The sequence below is a fragment of the Triturus cristatus genome, chromosome 6 (genome assembly GCF_964204655.1).
Source record: "Triturus cristatus chromosome 6, aTriCri1.1, whole genome shotgun sequence".
NCBI classification, from domain to species: domain Eukaryota; kingdom Metazoa; phylum Chordata; class Amphibia; order Caudata; family Salamandridae; genus Triturus; species Triturus cristatus.
Window position 1 is genome coordinate 1,849,289,240 of NC_140589.1, and position 12,012 is coordinate 1,849,301,251.

Below are 12,012 nucleotides of genomic sequence, written 5' to 3' on the forward strand. Positions count from 1 at the left end.
CAGGCAGACAATGGGAGTCGATGGCGGTAGCGTCGTGGTGAGTTGCATGCTGTTACTAGTAGGATCGTGAAGGATAGTGTGGAGAGATTCTAACTTGCAGCCATCTTGAAGCCAGGCAAGCTCCCCCCCCCCCCCCCCCCCCCCGCCAAAAAAAATCTCTTTCTTTTTGGACAAAGGTAAAGTAGTCAAAACTGGTCAAAAAGTATTTTTCAAGTTGTAGAAACACTCTCTGATCCCATAAATATAACTCCGACCATTCCTCTCTCACAACCCAAGTGTGAGGAGTTAACCACCTTTTAAAAAAAATATTTAGGCTTTTCTCTCCTACGCACCGGAATGTGTCCCTCAACAGGAATGTCCGGTTGAGCCTTGTGTACTGAGTACCTTTCAGTTTGTGAACCACCAAACTCTTTTTTTCTCTTCTGTCTACCGTTAAGTCAGGTTATCCCCTAGATCCTTGTCCTCATTCAGGGGCAGAATTACAAGCCCCGTACGCCACATTTGCGCCGCCGTTGCGTCACTTTTGTGACGCAGCGGCGGCGCAAAGCCAGAGCCATGCTGCGGGGTATTTACAATGTGACGCATCTAGGGAGATGCGTCACGTTGTAAGACCCTGCGCCACATGTGGGCGTTCCGGCGCAGGAACGCCTCCTAAAAGTGACTGAGTGAAATCTACAAGATTTCACTCAGTCACTTTTACGGCCATGTTGCGTCAAAACCTTGCGCCTCCTTCAAGCAGGTGTAAGGATTGACGCAGCATGTTAGGCATAGGGGCACCCAGAGCCTTGCTGCAGCTGCAGCTGCGTCGCGCTTGCGACATGACTCCAGCAATGCATCACCTTTACGGCAGCAGATGCGTCACGCATCTGTCTATTCTGGCCCCATGGTGCGCCGCATTGTAAATGCAGCGCATCCATGGTGGCGCAAGAGGTGTCTGCCGTGACGCAAAATAACTGGCGCATCCCTGCTGATATGCAGGGATGCGCCATTTATTGTAAATCTGCCCGTCAGTGTTTTGAAAATTCAACTCACAACTATTGGATTTACTCACCCAGCTCTTAAATACCTCCCTCTCTGAAGGCACGGTTCCAAAGGCGTGGAAACATGCAATTGTCAATCCCCTATTAAAGAAGCCCAATCTAGATGCTGACACCTGGTCAAATATAGGCCGATTTCTCCACTACTCACTATCTAAGGTGCTTGAAAAGCATGTTCACGGAGTCTAATGGCTGCTCCACCACTCTCAATCGGGTTTCACGAGCAGGACATAGTACAGAGTCAGCTCTCCTCGCAGTTACAGACTATCTTAGGCACTTCTTGGATATTGGTGGCACTGCAGCACTAACGCTTTTGGAACTTAGTGCAGCCTTTGATACGGTGAATCACATCACACTGCTTCGAAAACTAGAGGCCATGGGCATGCAATTGTGCAAAATTTGTCTGCAAGACTTTCACTCAATCCCCAAAGTTCTCTCCGACTACCAATCTATTCTGAGAACTTCATTGGCTCCCTATTAATTTTATTTCAATTACATTTTGCGTGTTTTAGTTCTATTGTGGGCTGTGGGTTTCTTGGGGAATAGGGTGGGAAGTAATCTAATTATAATCAATTTTTTTTTTTTTATTTATTAGTAATTATGGGGTAGGAAATATAAAAGATTACACTTGTGTAATAATGTTTTTGATTATTAATAATTTCTATTAAAAATAGTTATTTTTGCTAGCGCGCAACCAAGATGGCCGCGTAGGTGCGAGGCTCCCGAGGACCACCACGACCTCCTGAATTAATCCTGCCTATATCCTGTCCTTGTTGAGGGGACTGCATCGGTGAACCCGAGCTGAGGCGCCATCCGTTTTTCGTTTTCGAATCGGACCCCGGACACCGGTGGGAGCACCGATTGAAGGTTGCGGCCTTCTCCGCGCTGGCCCCCCGGATTGGAGTAGTGGGGCGATCCGGGGACAAAGCGAACAACAGCGGCGGGCAGGGCTGGGCGACTCGCGTACCCCGTGCTTTCACTTTCGCTTTTGCGCTCTCCTTGCCCTCAAGCGAGGTAGGGTGGCGGAGCGGGGTGCGGTGGTGTGGCCTTGTCCAGGTGCCCGGCTGACCCGCCGGCCGTGAGTCGTCCTGCGGCCTAGTGGTCGCCCTCCCCCCCCCGGAACCCGTGAACTGGTTTATCGGCCCTTTCGAGGAGATTGGCACGACGGTGGGAGAGCAGGCATGTCCACCAAACAAGATGGCGACCGGGCGAAGGTGAAGACGACCCGCCGCGGCCCGGCGCCTCAATCCAACAGTATGGACCGCTACACCCTCCAGAAGGGATCTCCGGAGACATCGCGCACATCCCCGGCGGGCCCGACGGAGGCATCTGCTCAACCGGTGGATCTGACCCTCCGGGACGTCATGGGCGCCATCGCAGAGATGAAGGCCTCGGTGGACCAGCGCTTCGACACCCTAGCGCAAAAGATAGACTCGGTCCTGGTGGATGTTAGCCTTGTGAGGGCTGACTTGTCCAAAACCAACGACCGGGTCGATTCCCTGGCCCACACCACAACGAGCCTCACGACGGACGTGGTGGCCCTCCAAAAGGAGGTGCGCCGGCTTGGCCAGGCGAGCGCCCTGATGGACCGGCGACTGGAGGATTCCGAGGGTCGGGCCCGGAGGAATACCGTTCGCATTGTGGGGGTGCCGGAAGGACGAGAGGCGGAGGCGGCAGATCTCTTTGTGGAAGAATTGATCCTTACCCATCTCCAGCCCCGGGGGCTGAGTAAGCTTTTTGCGGTGGAACGTGCTCACCGTGTCCCTGGGGGCAGACCTAAGGCCGGTGCCCCGCCGCGGCCTCTCATTGCCCGGATTTTTAATTTTCGGGACAGAGACGCTATCCTGCAGACCTCCAGGCAACAGGGACCGGTCAAGCTTGATAACATGGATGTGCATTTCTACCCAGACTTTACTCCGGCGGTCCAAAAACAGAGATTGAGTTTTCTCGGAGTTAAACGTCGCCTACGGGACATGAACCTTAAGTACTCAATGCTTTTTCCAGCTAAGCTAAGGGTGGAGGTGGATGGGCGCACGCACTTTTTTGACCGACCCGAGGCGGCTGGGGACTGGTTGGACACTCTGCCTGGAGATCGGGGCCGAGGGGGTGGGGGGGGTGCGGTTGGCGGGGAGGGCCCGCCGGATCAGAACTGAGGGGTTACGAATAGGCCTGGCTCTGGACAACATTCCTTTACCATTTACGGATCGTTTATGTTCCCCTCCTATGGAGGTCGTGTGGGGTCTGTTGGGGGCTTCCCTCCTCCTCTGGGGGACTAGTTAGTTTTTCACCTATGGGGCGACAGGCACACTGCACTTTGGGGGGGCTGTCTGGGCTCATGCAGGGGTGCAGGGAGGGGGGAGTTCTGTTGGGATGGGGGGGTGGGGGGGATGTGTTGTTTGTTTGCACCGCAAGGCAAGCCCTTTACTGTATTGTTGCTCTCGAGATGCTCTGTGGGGGACGACTGATTGCTTCTACGTATGATGGGGGGTAGGGATTTGACTGTGTTGTCATGGAATGTTAACGGCCTGGGGGACAGGATTAAGCGTGGTGTGGTCCTGCAGTACCTGAAACGTATCTCACCAGATGTTATCTTCCTGCAGGAGACACACCTTATAGGTAACTCCTTTCATGCCATGAATCGGCGAGGCTATCGATTGGTGGCCCACTCGGGCTTCACCTCGGGCTCGCGGGGGGTGGGTATCATGATTAAGAACTCGCTCCCGTTGGAGATTGATGAGGTGCGCCATGATGAGAGGGGACGCTACACTGTTCTGGTGGGTAGAATGGAGGGTAGAGTGTTTGTTTTTATATCAGTGTACGTCCCGCCTGGGTTACAATCTACTACATTTGCGGATTTGGGGCGCCTCCTCCTGGACCTCCCGGGTGGCCTGCTGGTGGTTGGGGGGGACTTTAATGCGGTAGTTTCTGGGTCTATGGATCGCCATCCCCCTAGGGACCTCCCCCGGGCACAGGCTTGGCTGTCCGGCCTTTTAGATACACTGGGCCTGGTGGATTGCTGGCGACTAAAGCATCCCGCACAGCGGCAATACACCTTCCACTCGGGTGCCCATGGTAGCCTCTCGCGGCTTGATTACATCCTTGTCCCGGCGGCCTATGCTGGGAGGGTGGGAGAGGTGTGCCATCTGGCGCGGGGCATTTCAGATCACTCCCCATTGCTGTTACATTTCGATGTCTTCCCTAGGGGGGAGGGCAGGGTGGCTCCAATCAATGCTTGGTACTTGCGTGACCCCACTATTCGTGCCGACTTGATCAAATCCTTACAGCGATACTTTGATGAGAATGTGGGGTCTGTCCCTTCGGCCATCTCCCTGTGGGAGGCTTTTAAGGTAGTTCTCAGAGGGGAGGCCCTCTCCTCTATCTCCCATGCCCGGAGGCGCGAGCGGGAGGAGGTAACCCGGGTGGAGGCCGAAATTGTGGAACTAGAGGGGGACCTGGGGAGCGGGGTCACTGACGCCAAGTTGCATGTTCTGCACCTCAAGCAGGCGGCCTATAGGGCCCTCGTCACGGAGGCGGCCAGGGGCCTCAGTAGAGAGCAACAGGGGCGACTGTATGATGTGGGTGATAAGGCTGGTAAATTGATTGCGTGGTTGGACAAGAGGGAGAGAGCGAGTCGTGTGGTTCCTTTGATTGAGGGGATGGATGGTGTGCCTGTCACCGAGCCGGAAGCCATTGTCTCCTGCTTCGCGGATTACTTCCGCGAGGTGTACTCCCCGGTCTCTCCCTGCTCTGAGGAAGATTCCCATGCCCTGCTTCGGGATATCGCGCTGCCCTCCCTTACGGTGGAGGACAGGGATTTGCTGGACGCTCCTCCCACCTCGGACGAAATTGCCCTGGCTATTCGCTCGGTCGCATCCGGCAAGGCCATGGGCCCCAATGGTATCCCCATCGAGCTTTACAAGCTGCGACCGGATGTACTGGCGCCCCACCTGCGCGCGATGTTCCTGGCGGCCCACTCGCAGGGTTCCCTCCCGCCGGACCAGCGTCTGGCCACAATCGTGGTGATCCACAAGGAGGGGAGACCCCGTGAGCGGGTTACATCCTATAGGCCTATCTCGCTCTTGAACGCGGAGCCCAAAATCCTCGCCAAGGTACTGGCCAACCGGCTGGTTGGCGTGGTGGGCGATTTGGTCCACCAAGACCAATCTGGCTTTATACCCCATCGTAACACGGCTCTTAATCTGCGACGCTTGCACGGGGTGCTCGCGCGTGTCCCGTTTGTGCGGGAGCCGGCCATCTTGGCGTCCTTAGACGCCACTATGGCGTTTGACACGCTTGAATGGCCATACATCTGGGCGATGCTGGCGAAATTTGGATTTGGACCGGGATTCATTAGCTGGGTCAAATTGTTGTATTCGGGCACATTGGCGCAGGTGGTGGTGAATGGGCGAGTCTCGGCCCCCTTCGCGCTGGGGCGGGGCACGCGTCAGGGTTGCCCCTTGTCACCGCTCTTGTTTGCATTGGCCTTGGAGCCCTTGGCGGAGTGGCTGCGGTGGCACCCCTCTATCCGTGGTCTCCGCTGGACCCCCGAGCATGAGGACCGCGTGTCCCTCTACGCCGATGATATCCTTTTGTATCTCGCCTCCCCGCGTAACTCGCTGATTGTCCTGGTTGATGTTCTGCGCTCCTTCGGTCGTAACTCAGGCCTTGTCATCAACTGGGCGAAATCCTGCGTGTATGTGCTTTCCGGGGAGGCTCCGGCCCTACCACGGGACTGCCCGATCCAGATTGCCTCCCAGGGGTTCCGGTACCTGGGTATATATATTACTCTAGACCCGGAGGCCCGCTACGAGCGGAACTTGCTACCCCCCCTCCAGCGCTTGCGGGAGGACGTTGCGCGTTGGCGGCGTCTTCCGCTTTCGCCGCTTGGCCGAGCGGCCTTGTTTAAGATGATGTCCTTGCCGCGCTTTCTGTATGCGCTTCAGAACACTATGGACTTGGTTCCGGCGCGCTACTTCCGTGAGGTGGAGAGCCTGCAGCGGCGCCTGTTCTGGGACGGGAAGCCGCGTATTGCTCTGGCGAAATTGACGCTCCCGTGGTACGATGGGGGAGTTGCCCTCCCGGACATTAAACGGTATTACTGGGCCTCCCAGCTAGCTGCGATTAATCATGGCCTCTACGGGCCCGCCCTGAACCCGGCATTTGAAATGGACAAGATGCTCCTGCCCGGTGGCGACTACAATCGAGCGCTCTACTCTGGCGCGCCCGACTCCCGTCTGACGGGACCGACGCGTGTCATGGTGCGTGTCTGGCACGCGGCTAATGCAGCTATGGGGTGGAAGGACCGTTTGACCCGGGCGACACCGCTATATGCGTCTGAGAGGTTGGGCTCCCTGTGGACATCGAAGGGCTTCGAGAAGTGGGACACGATCGGAATCAGCACAGTGGGAGACCTCTGGACGAGGGGTGGATTCAAAACTTTTGAGACGCTGCAGACGGAATTTCAGCTGCAAGGCAGTGAGTACTTTCGGTACTTACAAGTCCGCCACGCGCTGGGCTCCGTCTTCCCTGATGTCGCGTCCATTCCGGAGTCTTCCCCCCTGGAGGACAGAGTGCTGGATGGCCATGTCCCAGACAGCACGATCTCCCTTATATATAAAAAACTGATCAACGACAGATCGTGCCTGCTGACTAGTCTCCGCGAGGCCTGGGTTGCCGACGGGCTGGAACTGGACGACGAGGACTGGATTTCCGCGGTGGCCTCTCCGAAGGAGGTGGCCATCCCGGCTCGCCTTCGCTTCGTCCAGCTTAAGATCCTCCACCGGGTTTACGTGACGGGGCCAAGGCTTCTACGTATGGGCTTTGTCGGTGACGGATTGTGTAAGCGTGGCTGTGGTGCCTTGGCAACTTTCATGCATATTCTGTGGGAATGCCCACAGGTGGAGCGATTCTGGCGTGGTGTGCATGAGGTCCTGCGTGTGGTGACGCGTGTTGCGCTGTTGCCTGAAGCGAGGAGATGCTTGCTGAATGTGTGGGAACCAAATGACTATTCGGTCCCGCAGACGCGGTGGGTGACTCTGGGATATATGATAGCTAAGCGTGACATTGCTCAATTGTGGGGATCCCAGAGGCCCCCAGCGGTGTTAGCCTGGAAAGAACATATGGATTGGTGTATGTTTCGTGAAAAGGTAGTGTATGTGGCGAGGGGTAAGCCTGGGGCGTGGGTGAAAATCTGGGGCCCCTGGAACGCCTATCGTGGGGGTATTTGTGAGCCGCCACTGCTGCCGGCCGCCTCACCAGCTCCGTCCCCCTAGCCGACCCCCTCCCTCAGCCACGGGCATGTGGTTCCCCAGTCCCTGATCTATTCCCATTCCCCTCTTCAGAGTTTGGCTGCTGGTTGGGATCCCCCACTTAAGGAGCACGTGCCGTCACTTTGGATGGCGGGTTGCCTTGCGGGTGTGGTTTTTTGTGTTGTTTTGTTTTGAAAAAAGGAAACCGTATTGTGGGCTTGGAGTTATGTGGCCTGCGCTATTGATATCTCCTGATTTACCGATCTGCACCGCCAAGAGACTCTTACTGTCTGTATGTCATATGCTTCTGCCACTCTAGCGGCCGGCCGGATGGTTGTAGGCCCATACTTGTAACCTTTTTAAAATGTAATAAACGGTTTCAAAAAAAAAAAAAAAAAAAAAAATAGTTATTTTATGTAAATTATTTTAAACATTTTTAAAAAGATTCTTGCTAAGTATTTGTTAGATCATTTTAACATTCTGATATGTTTTTATCTTTTGTTAATTTTTAAATATTTTTTATATATGTTTTCTTTTATTTGTTATTTAAAATCTTTTGTGTTGTAGTTGATATTTTGTTTGTTTTTATTTCTGAACTGACTGCTATGCTAATATTAATTTTTACCCCTACGCTATCCAACACTTTCCCTACTGTTGCACTCACTCGAGTGGGAATAGTAATTTTTATCCCTCCACTATCCAACACTTTCCCTATTGTTGCATTCACTGGAGTGGGAATAGTAATGTTTACCCAACTGCTATCCAACATTTTCCCTACTGTTGCACTCACTCGAGTGAGAATAGTAAGCTTTACCTCTCCGCTACCCAACACTTTCCCTACTGTTGCACTCACTGCAGTGGGTATAGTAAGTTTAAACCTCTCCGCTATCCAACACTTTCCCTACTGTTGCACTCACTGGAGTGGGAATAGTAAGTTTTACCTCTCCGCTATCCAACACCTTCACTACTGTTGCACTCACTGGTGTGGGAATAGTAATTTTTACCCCTCCGCTATCCAACATTTTCCCTACTGTTGCACTCACTGGAGTGGGAATAGTAAGTTTTACCTCTCCGCTATACAACACTTTCCCTATTGTTGCACTCACTGGAGTGGGAATAGTAATTTTTACTCATCTGCTATCCAACACTTTCCTTACTGTTGCACTCACTGGAGTGGGAATAGTAAGTTTTACCTCTCCACTATCCAACACTTTCCTTACTGTTGCACTCACTGGAGTGGGAATATTAAGTTTTACCTCTCCGCTATCCAACACTTTCCCTACTGTTGCACTCAGTGGAGTGGGAATAGTAAGCTTTACCTCTCCGCTATCCAACACTTTCCCAACTGTTGCACTCACTGGAGTGGAAATAGTAAGTTTTACCTCTCCGCTATACAACACTTTCCCTATTGTTGCACTCACTGGAGTGGGAATAGTAATTTTTACCCATCTGCTATCCAACACTTTCCTTACTGTTGCACTCACTGGAGTGGGAATAGTAAGTTTTACCTCTCCGATATCCAACACTTTCCTTACTGTTGCACTCACTGGAGTGGGAATATTAAGTTTTACCTCTCCGCTATCCAACACTTTCCCTACTGTTGCACTCAGTGGAGTGGGAATAGTAAGTTTTACCCCTCCGCTATCCAACACTTTCCCAACTGTTGCACTCACTGGAGTGGGAATAGTAATGTTTACCCCTCTGCTATCTAAAATTTTCCCTACTGTTGCACTCACTGGAGTAGGAATATTATGTTTTACCCCTCCGCTATCCAACACTTTCCCTACTGTTGCATTCACTGGAGGGGGAATAGTAATTTTTAACCCTCCGCTATCCATCACTTTCTCCACTGTTGCACTCACTGGAGTGGGAATAGTAATTTTTACCCCTCAGCTATCCAACACTTTCCCTACTGTTGCACTCACTGGAGTGGGAATAGTAATTTTTACCCCTCCGCTATCCAACACTTTCTCTACTGTTGCACTCACTGGAGTGGGAATAGTAATTTTCACCCCTCCCCTATCCAACACTTTTCCTACTGTTGCACTCACTGTAGTGTGAATAGTAATTTTTACCCCTCTGCTATCCAACACGTTTCCAATTGTTGCACTCACTGGAGTGGGAATAGTAATTTTTACCCCTCTGCTATCCAACACTTTCCCTACTGTTGCACTCACTGGAGTGGGAATAGTAAGTTTTACCCCTTCCCTATCCAACACCTTCTCTACTGTTGAACTCACTGGAGTGGTAATAGTAATTGTTACCCCTCCGCTATCCAACACTTTCCCTACTGTTGCACTCACTGGAGTGGGAATAGTATTTTTTATACCTCCGCTTTCCAACACTTTCCCTACTGTTGCACTTACTGGAGTGGGAATAGTATTTTTTACCCCTCCGCTATCCAACACTTTCCCTACTGTTGCACTCAATGGAGTGCAAAATTTAAGTTTAGAGACTAATAAATATTTTAATGTTTTAATTTATAATATAATGCTTTTTTATTAGATTTTATGTTATAGGTGTATGTATATATGTATTTATTTGTAAAGTTTTATATATTTATAAAATGTAAAAATAAATCAAAATCAATAGTTTATTATTTGTTTCAAAGTAAATATATATATTACATTGTATATAAATATGTTTTTCTTTTTTAAATTAAAGTATTTCCTATATTTGGTGAAATGTATATTAAATCCAAATAATCTATTTAATGTTAAGTTTATTATTTAACATAATTAACATATAGTTACGATATTTTGTACATCGATATTTTTTCTTGATATTTTTATACTTATCATTATAAATATAGGATGCTGATATATTTAAAATCTATATTTAGGATTCGATATTTGTGTATGGGGATATTTTGGGCGTCGATATTCTATCAGTGAACCAGGAAACCCTGCCAGGGTGGGCATGCACTGTATATATCCAATTAACATAACATAACGAAAGGACAATGGACAATAATGAAACAGCTTCAGGTGTTCTGTTTCAGGATTACTGAGTGTTACTAGACAGTCAAAGACCATTCAGAGGTAAGCAGAGTCCAGAGAACAAGTTATTTACAGTGATTGCTTATTGTATTATCAGGTAAATCCATCTTTGCAAGTGCCTGTCTGCAGGGGATAGTGTTGCGTACCTTGAACTTTAGAACTCTTCTTGAAGGGTGACAGAAGCTGGTGTAGAGATTCAGCCTAGCATTGGCCTGCACTCTTTATGACAACTCTTACTTACAGATTGTAAGAGTAATCCTATTGTATACATTGAAAATAAAAATGCCTGTTTTGTACCACACCCTCTGTTACCACTTATCCATTATGCATATATACTTTGAATATTAAAACTGAGAGCATTGCAGAATGCATCCCAGAATAGTTTTGTTTTTCTTAAATGTTAAATCACAGGATTATTGCTTAATTAGAAAATATCTGTGCACTTTTCACCAATTAAGCGACCTTGTGGATCCCCCTATTAAGAGAACAAAGCCCTGAGTAAATCTGGGAGTTAGCAAGAGCAGTGCTCTGAGTGAATCTGAGAGTTAGCAAGAGCAGTGCTCTGAGTGAATCTGGGAGTTAAGAAGAGCAGAGCTCTGAGTGAATCTGGGAGTTAGCAAGAGCAGTGCTCTGAGTGAATCTGGGAGTTAGCAAGAGCAGTGCTCTGAGTGAATCTGGGAGTTAAGAAGAGCAGAGCTCTGAGTGAATCTGGGAGTTAGCAAGAGCAGTGCTCTGAGTGAATCTGGGAGTTAAGAAGAGCAGAGCTCTGAGTGAATCTGGAAGTTAAGAAGAGCAGAGCTCTGAGTGAATCTGGAAGTTAGCAAGAGCAGGGCTCTGAGTGAATCTGGGAGTTAGCAAGAGCAGAGCTCTGAGTGAATCTGGACAGTAGCATGAACAGAGCTCTGAGCCAGCTTGGGTATTAATAAGAGCAGAGCTCTGGGTGAATCTGGGAGTTAGCAAGAGCAGTGCTCTGAGTGAATCTGGGAGTTAAGAAGAGCAGTGCTCTGAGTGAATCTGGGAGTTAGCAAGAGCAGAGCTCTGACTGAATCTGGATAGTAGCATGAACACAGTTCTGAGCCAGCTTGGGTATTAACAAGAGCAGAGCTCTGAGTGAATCTGGAAGTTAAGAAGAGCAGAGCTCTGAGTGAATCTGGAAGTTAAGAAGAGCAGAGCTCTGAGTGAATCTGGGAGTTAGCAAGAGCAGAGCTCTGAGTGAATGTGGAAGTTAAGAAGAGCAGAGCTCTGAGTGAATCTGGGAGTTAGCAAGAGCAGAGCTCTGAGTGAATCTGGAAGTTAAGAAGAGCAGAGCTCTGAGTGAATCTGGAAGTTAGCAAGAGCAGTGCTCTGAGTGAATCTGGGAGTTAGCAAGAGCAGTGCTCTGAGTGAATCTGGGAGTTAGCAAGAGCAGTGCTCTGAGTGAATCTGGGAGTTAAGAAGAGCAGAGCTCTGAGTGAATCTGGGAGTTAGCAAGAGCAGTGCTCTGAGTGAATCTGGACAGTAGCATGAACAGAGCTCTGAGCCAGCTTGGGTATTAACAAGAGCAGAGCTCTGAGTGAATCTGGAAGTTAGCAAGAGCAGTGCTCTGAGTGAATCTAGACAGTAGCATGAACAGAGCTCTGAGCCAGCTTGGGTATTAACAAGAGCAGTGCTCTGAGTGAATCTGGGAGTTAGCAAGAGCAGTGCTCTGAGTGAATCTGGGAGTTAAGAAGAGCAGAGCTCTGACTGAAT

The 12,012-nt window shown here is 50.2% G+C and overlaps 1 protein-coding gene across 3 annotated transcripts in view; it reads left to right on the plus strand.

Moving 5' to 3' along the window:
* Positions 1–12,012, plus strand: part of LOC146822181 (tyrosine-protein kinase Src42A-like) — a 351,567-nt gene that overhangs the window by 193,973 nt on the left and 145,582 nt on the right. The window lies entirely within an intron of this gene.